Source organism: Lactuca saligna, chromosome 3 (assembly GCF_052625555.1).
Source record: "Lactuca saligna cultivar CGN05327 chromosome 3, ASM5262555v1, whole genome shotgun sequence".
Lineage (NCBI taxonomy): Eukaryota > Viridiplantae > Streptophyta > Magnoliopsida > Asterales > Asteraceae > Lactuca > Lactuca saligna.
In genome coordinates this window covers 20,250,582-20,259,836 of record NC_136419.1, presented here as the reverse complement: position 1 = coordinate 20,259,836, position 9,255 = coordinate 20,250,582, and positions in this window count along the sequence as shown.

The following is a 9,255-nucleotide window of genomic DNA, read 5'->3' as shown; positions in this document are numbered from 1 at the left end:
GTAAAATGCACCCTTATACTATGTATAACATTAAAAGTCTAATATTATATATGTATAACTTAAATGGTAGTCTTACCATTAGTAGGTCTCATTCACGAAGCCGATCTATCAGATGGGGGGTATAGGGTTATGGCCTATAAAATGGTTGTTTAATGGGTGTCCTCTCTCACCCACCGCTTCCTTGACTGGTGGAGGGTCGTTAGCCGAACGGGTAAGATAGGGCAAACCCTCTCCTCATTAAAAGTATAATGAAAAATAAAGTAGCTAAATGTTTTAAAAAATTCTCAATCTTAGTTACTTTAGGCAAATGTGAATTGATGCAATTCCATGGAATTACACTTTGTACCCTTGCTAAGATGTTAGTGGAGCGTGTGTGGTTAACCGGCACACTAATTGGGTTCTATGAAAGGTGGAAAAGGGTGACTCGTTGGCTGTCATAGTTCGATGGAGCGTGTGTGGTTAACCGGCACATCGAATAGGTGACTGTAACATTGGGGGAACCATGTATATTTTCATGGTTATTTACACCCTGTTTTGTGATCCACGACATCCCAATCACAAATCGAGGTGCATATCGAGATTTAAACATGTCATTGAAAAGTTCAATGAATCTCAAAAGATCTAGGAGTTTTCAATACATATAAAACTTAAATTCCTTTTTCGTTTTTCATGGTGGAAAAGCAGTGAATCGTCATTCACTTACCTTCAAATGTTTTGCAACTTGGATTACGGCATCCCTATTCCAATTTGTAGGATGTTCTGTTGGATCCTAGCCTTAATATATCATTTGGGTGTTTTATTAAGGACTCAATCAACTAAACTTGAATTTTCTCCCGTTTCATAGATGTCAAAGTCTGATAACTATGGTCTTCCTAAATCCGTTGGAAAAGGTTTTCCACATGAAGATGATGTTCAACGATTGGATTGTGGAAATGGAAATCCTGCTTCGTTTCTCCACCTCCTCCAATAATTCTCCCTGACCCACGTGTTTAAAAACTTGAAAATTTCAAGGTCACTCAAGCCCTATTGGCAATAAGACACAAAGATGGAAAGTCTGTGTGTACATACGTCTTAAAGATGAAGTCACACATTGACAAGATTGTTAGGTGTCGATTTCTCAAGGAAGTTGGCTTTTCAGTGACTTCCCTAATCATATGGTAAGTTCGACCACAACATGACCCTTATTGATTCGACTCATTTGCTTAATGCTGCTGAATAAGAAATGATTTTGTGCACTGGTCGAGCAAAATTTGTCTGATAAATCAATATCCCAACCTTCTATCGGAAATGGCAACATTGGAAGTCCAGAAAAGTTTTCTCTACGCAAGAGAAAGGCTGAGTCTAAAATAGTCTCGTGTACCATTCCAGAAGAATCCATGTGTTTATACTACCAAAAGAAGGGGCATTGGTTACGAAGCTGCCCTCACTACCTAAAAGATCTAAGAGATAGGAGAGTCAAGGTGTATGACTCTGCTTTAGGTAAAATCCACTATCTAACTCCATTAAGTTCCTATTTGGAGATTCTTAATACATGATGCGATAAGACTACATTTTGATGTTTTGAAGGATCGAAGAAAAGAAAGGAAGCTTAAAGGAAGGAGCGAGCTGGGTCTGATCACGAAGAAATGGATTACGATCGCATGGATTCGATGATCGGATTTTTGAGCTGCTGCTCAGAGTTACGGTAGATTGCTTAGGAATATGTAATAGCATAGTTTTCATTTACATTGTAAGGATATATATTTTTCCGCAATAAAATAAATTTTGATTTTGTCTTATTTATATTTCCTTGTAATGGCAATTATGAAAATTGATGTTTGTTTCTATTATAAGCAATATAAAGTGGATGTGATTCTTAGTTATGTTATTTTCTAAGTAAGGAAAGATTCCCATCACCCAAGTTTCAATTGGACAGAAGCATAGAATCATATGATTTGAATCATGTGATGTATGGAAATCTTGGTACTTAGAAATTTTAAGGCTAATTCCTTGACAAAGAGTCAAGTGAAGGACTAGGAGATCGAGTTCACAATGTTGTGCACTAGTCAAGTCCACCATAAATACCAACAAGATTATTCATCATGATTTACTAAATGTCTAGTAAACATGATTATGCTTACAAGATTAAGTGTAATTCTGAATCATTGAAAAGTTTCAATGAATGGCAGAACGAATAAGAAGAATCAATTAGGCAGAAAGATAAAAGTTTCTCCAATCTAAGAAGAAGGGGGGGTAATTTTATATCATGTTTTATGATCATCTTAAGAACCATATTACAATTCATCCTTTAAGGACACCTTAGTGCACTAAGTGTGGCTAAGAAGAGGAGTCGGGAATTGTCAAAATAGGTTGAGTCAATAAGATGAATCGTACTTCGTTCCAAGATCAAGTATTATAGTTAAACTCCAAGATTTTGACTTGAGTGATAAAATCTTAAGTAGGAATGTTCTTATTTTTTCACATTTTGGTGAGTTGTGATGTCTAGAATAAGACAAATACCAACTAGTACCAAATTGTGTGTAGGTTTTATCTTGATAAAGACACACACTAACTCTTGAATATTTGTTGTCAAGGAATGTTTATTGACAAGAGAATATTATATGTCAAAAGTTCATTGGGATTCTAAATGATCTTGAATAGGTTCAAGAACTAATCAAGAGTAAACCTATTATTAAACACTAGCACACGACTTGAGGTTTCTAACCTATGGTGTTAACGGATTTTTGTTTCTGTGCCATTCCAGTTTGGTCAACTATGCATGTGAGTTGTATGAGTTCTCAATGGATTGCATAGGGGCAAGGCACCTTGTTCAATGAAAAGTACATTGAAATGAAGGGGTTGGGCTGCTAAATAATATGGAAGCAATGATGGGACCCTTGATGGCAAGAAATTAAGAATGAACGTGTTCTGACCATAAGAGTTTGGATTTATCACTAACATTATCTTGTGATTATGGTTATAACAAATTCACATGGATAAGGGCACATACACAATAAAATCTAAGTGTCATAAGGTTTCTCTCCTTCATGAAAATGATTGTGAGGAAACGCTTTCACAAAGAGAGATTTTGAAGATAGAATTATGTAATTTGGGTTTCTCAAATTCAACTATGATTACGGCATCCCTCTTCATAGTTCGAATTGTGGGAAATGGCAAATGGGTCTGAACATTTTAGACTTATTGCTATAAGTTCTAGAATCGTTTAGACGCACACATGAGTTATCTAAGAAAAGGTGTATGAGGTTGAGAAACTTAGATAAAGTCTTATCGAAGCGTCTTAGTATTAGAAATATAAACTTAAGAAACTCAATAAGCATTTTTTCTAGAAGTTCAACTATTTTCTGAATACATATCAAAGCTAGTGGGAGCATAAGTGTTATGTTGGTATGAATATAATCATCATGTTAGTGGGATCATGATAATTATGGTAAGTTGCAAGTTAACAATATTATTTATAGAAAACAAGTGTTTTAATTTGCAAAGTTGTTTTGCTATAATTAAGGGAGAGAATATTGTACTTTGTTTCAAGATCTAAGCGCTTAGATCAAGAAATTTTAATCAAATTTAGTCAAATATATGAATTGCATTCTCAAAATTCGATTATGATTACGGCATCCCTTTTCTTAATTCGAGTTTTGAGAACATGGCAAATAGAAATATTATGGGAAAATACTAATAAAGTATCATGTCTTTATGTAAGACATTATGCTTCGTGTTCCATATGCTTCGAGTATAGGATCGATCACATATGCTGTAATAATTGACCGTTCTAAAATTTTCCAAATTCCTAGATCATTAAGAGGGAAAAATGACTAGAACCGGACATGACTAAGTTTATTAAACAACTATCAAAGGACAATCTAAGATTCGCCAACAATTGGTTGCTTGTGAATAGTTGGAAGTATACTAGTGGATGGACCATACTGACATTATTATTACAAGATTTGATAATGAGTTTTGATATGGCAAATGTGGATATGTTTCCATATTATGAGTTGGACGTTAAGAGTCTATATGTCTAGATTAGAAACTTTTATGCAGAAGGATATTCAAAGGAATGTACCTTGAATATGAGACTTCGTATCTATGGAATTTTCTTGCAACAATCTCCAATAGAGGACTTTGTAATTTCATTGGCAATACTCTTTGTGACTTTAGTGCAGTGACATTACGAAAAGGATCGTTGCATAAAATGTTAGAATATAACATATTCTACAAGTGGCAAGAACTTGATATTCTTACACTTGTGATAAGGATTGGGAGTTGTGAAATGAGAATGATTGTAAATGTGTTCATTTGATCTATTTCACAAAGTAAGGACTATAGGTAAACATTGTGTATATGCTAAGAGCATGGGAAAATTCTAGTAATAATTCAAGTAATAAGTTAATTAACTGAAACAACAAATAATGAGTAATCGATATGGTGATAAATAAAAGGTGTTTTATTTATACTCAAAGGTTTGTGACCATATAGGATTAGTATTATTATTGTGTTTCACTTTGCATGTTTTGACTTCCTGAATAATTAATTATTTCAGAATAATCAAATTATTCGAATGGTCCACAGTCGTTCATATGTTGGAAGTAGGTATGAATGAAGACTGTCATGAATTGGTTTGTAGATTGTCTTAAGTGTATTAGCCATAGAAAAGGTTTGCTGCAACGTTCATGAGTGCTTATGAATATGATTTTGAGCATTGGATTAAACCCACGCTCACTTGGATCACTTCATGGATTTTATCACGAGCGATTGGTGAGACGATAATATCTTGTATTCTTGAAACCGAGATGTGTGAGTTGTATCTTGCGAATCGGTTACACATTGATAATATGTAAACGCACCAGTAACTTGGTGTTATAAAACATATTGTTGTGTGTGATTTGGTGAGTGAGTGCAAGCAAGCATTGAGTCGAAGTTTATCCGTTCCTTTTACCCAAAGTGAGATAAAAGCGATATGTGTAGGCCCATCGATGATTTAGTGATGACAAACGTAAATGCTCTGCCGGGCTAGGTCTAATTTGATTTGTTCAATTAGTCAATCGTCGTAAATCGAAAATTAGGAAACAACACATAGAATGAGAGAATGATTTCAATCCATGTCTCACGTCTATACAATATCTAGAATGGAGAAATATATAATCCCTTATCTAAAGGACAGGTTATTGATAATATCAGAGTTCGATAACGTCTTTGAGAGCTACGATTGACAATCGGGTTATACTTGTATTTATGGTTACTAGACTTATCCAAGTGGGAGACTGTTGGATTAGTGTCTAAGCTTGTAACCATATTTGGTAAGTACTTGACCCGGTTGTACATGGTCCTTTTGGGTTGCCTTCAAACCTGGCAATGGAATAGGATAATTGTTGGAGAGAGAATAATGATTTATTAATTTATTACTTGGTTAATAAATTAATTTGAAATCAAGATAAATGATTTATTAATATATTATGGATATAATATATTGATTAGAAATCATATTGTTTTGTTAATATGTAATCAGAAATTAATTTGGAATTAATTTTAGGATTAAAGGAATTAATTGAAACTGCAGGGACTAAAGGTGACAATGTTCAAAAGTTAAGCATTGAATCATTCTAGAACCTCCCCTAGAGGTGGGGAACGAAATCTAGAGTGTCCTAGGGTTTCCTTGGGCTCTAAGGGTGCCTTGGAAGCCTTAGGGACAAAGTTAAGGGATTAGAGTTATCTAAGATACACCTGCCTTATCCTAAACCTTCCTTATCACCTATATAAACCCCTATAGGGTTGGATTTCGTCTAAGGCACTCCAAGAGAGGCTTAGATTCGAATTTTCCACTTTCCTTCTCTCTCCATAGTAATCCTTGGTTGCTAGGTTTGTTTGTGAGCCATTAGAGGCGCGACACTTGTCGCGCTTGATTTGAAAGACAAGAAGATTCAAGATTTAAGTTGTTATTACAATATAACAACAAGAGGTATGTATTTCATCTTTCTTTGTGAATTTCGAAATCCCTAGAAGCTTTTTAGGGTTCTTCACATGTTCATAATGTTGTATAACTAATAGTGATAACATAGATCCATCTCTAGGGTTGCATGCACACATAGGATTGTTTGTATAAAACCCATCAGATTATTCCTCATGCGCTTCTCAACCTTAATGGGTGTTATAATCACGTGTCAATTACAAAAAAGAAGAATGTAGAATGGGTATACGAAGCTTCTCAGGTATTCATTTGTGGATTTGAGGACCATTATTACTTCGAGGGGAGTTGGTCTTGATCGCGCGAGCTCGTTGGAAATTTAAAGCCGAGACATCTAATCCTAACTTTTAGGGAGAGCATGTTAGGGTGCAAAGTCACTATTGGATGTCATGTGTGCTTACTCCTTTGTATGTGTGTAATGGGGTTTCTTTCCTTTTAAGGAAGTGAGTTACACTCATTTTATCTAAGGAAGAACTTTAGAGTGATTAGTTTTGAGAGAGAATTATTGCAAACCCATTTGTACTCTTTCTAAAAACTAATGAGAGCTTAAACGAGATTTATTTACTCTTATGTTGTTCGTGTTCATGATTCTTGGATGAGTCACTAAATCATTTCATATTCCACATTCGTCATCATAATCAACACCACTACATATTTAACATTAAACTTGATATAATCATAAGTTTCATCATACAGTTCAGATCTGAGGAGATAGTTAAATCTTAAATAAGAAAAAGATGAAAGAATGGCTACCTTACAAGCTTCTTTAGGGTAACCTAATTTCCAAAGCCCAAACCGTGCTCTACTTCCAACAGTTCTTTTGTTCAACTTGTTTTATGCGTTTGATTATGGCAATAAATAACACTTCAAACCATCCAATAGGCTAATTACCACCAATTCATTAATTACTAATACATACAAAATCAAAGTTCCTAGTTATCACAATTTGGTTAGATTTGTGTTTGAATTACAAGGTAGTTGATAATTTGGTTCACCATTTTCATGAATTTCAATATTACCAACATGCAAGATATTAATTCCATTATTCCAATTCATCTATATAAACTCTTAACTCAAGAAGATGTGAATTAGTGAAGATTGAGGGGTATTAATTCCATTATTCCAACCTAATGGAAGATACCACTAAGAAGTGATTACACTTCAAGGAAGTTAGCTTAGATGCCTTCCATAATCAACAATCACACTCAATGTCTCCAAATTTGCACTTGAAAGACATATAGAGTGACAATGATTGACTAAATGAAGTCTAAAAAATTTAACATGTTGATTCAATGAAAGTCAAAGGATACCAATTGCATTCTCATAAAGAGGAAACACAAGGTCCAACGAAAAGTGTATGATGTATTTTTCACAAAATCCAGAACATGCGTGTTTGCAATGCGAGGTACACTGCAACGTTTAAGTCACACTACTTAACTTGAGACATTGATTTTGTGCAACATGGATTCATCATATTAGCAACATTTTTAGAAGTGTCAGATGATGTACGAGTCTTGAATCCTCTTATACTACCATTCATCTCTTATCACATTTTACTAATTGTCCATATGTATTATACGATCATATATTCCATGTTGCAACATGTACAACTGATACAATTCATCATGACAACAATTCACAAGTCCATGTTACATTTCAACCAAATAATTCTTAATTGTATAAAAGGGATTCACATTAAAATATATCATATGTATTATTAATGAGAATTGAAGATGTTACGCCTATTGTTACATGAGACAGAAATCAATTATATATTTTGGATTGTTTCAATATTTTTTTGGATATTTGTAGTTTAATCCAGTTTTTCTTTATTGACGATTGATCACAAATTTTATGTTTTTTTTTTAATAAAGTATATGTTTTTTTAGAATCAGAAGAAACTCTAATTTATTTATAAATTACACAATCTGACTCGTATACTTGAATCCTTAACCATTTTAACTAAAAACATCAACGTACCATTGGACTATAACACATTTTATTATTGGAAATACAATTGAAGATGGGATAAATAAGAGAAAATTTGTGAAATGACCAAAAAGAGGGGGATATTTGAGAAAAATGACCAAGAATTTTTTATTTTCGAAAAATGACCACGACTTCCGTAAAGATGAGCTCTACGGAAGTCCTTATCTTCTGAGGAATGCATTTGTCTTTGAGGAAATGATATGGCGGGATAAAAAGATAAAAAAAAATGTTGCAGATTTCATGGTTCCGCAGAGAAGGTCTTTGCGGAATTGGTACACTGCTTTGCGGAAATGATAGCTGGAAATGGTAATGAAATTGTACACGGCTCTGCGGATCCTTTAATTCTCTACGGAAATGGTTGCTGGAACCATGAAATCTACAACATTTTTTTGTCTTTTTCCTCTGACTTGTCATGTCGTCAAAGACAAATGCATTTCACAGAAGATACGAACTTTTGTAGAGCTCCTCTTTGCGGAAATCTTGCTCATTTTCCGAAAATAAAATTTTTTTGGTTGTTTTTCTCAAACTTCTACCTCTTGTTGGCCATTTCACAAGTTTTTTCAATAAATAATTGGATATTGGCTATATATTAAAAGGGAATGTGCGTGGATATTTCAACCAATATTTACCTCCCTTTAATTTTTAGAAATGACATTTTCCATCATTGTCTTCTCTTAGCTTTCAGAAAATGACACTTTCCATCATTTTTTTTATAAAATATCATTTTAAGTTTTTTGACTTTGAACTTTTTAAAATGTCAGTTTCATCCCTTCGTTTTTTAAAATTTCGTGTTTAACACTTTCACTTGTTCAATATTCTAAACTTTTGGGGTTTACATTTTAGATCAACTCCAACCTTAACACTATATTCTACATTATTTTTGTGTAAAATTTACACCAACTTCTTTTTCAATTCTAATCTCACACTCAAAACTTACACCAAAACATATTTTAGTATTATAATAACTTTATCCTTATATTATTTCTTATAACTATATTTAATATCTAAATTAATAAGATAAAATTTAATTAAATAATTTTACAAAATAGTTTGTGATTATGAATAATTTTAAATCTAAAATACCACGTTAGTGTATATGCGTTTTAAGCTTATTACTACAAGCTTTTATTGATTCTTTTTATTTCCATAATATCCTAACAATTATAATATAAAAGGAATTAGTTTAGTATAATGAAGCATCACCACATTGGGTTTAATAAAAGAATTTATTGAATAAAGCAATAAGATATGTTAGCAAAAGTCATTTTGTGTAGGATTAAACCACCGTCATATATAGCGGCCAA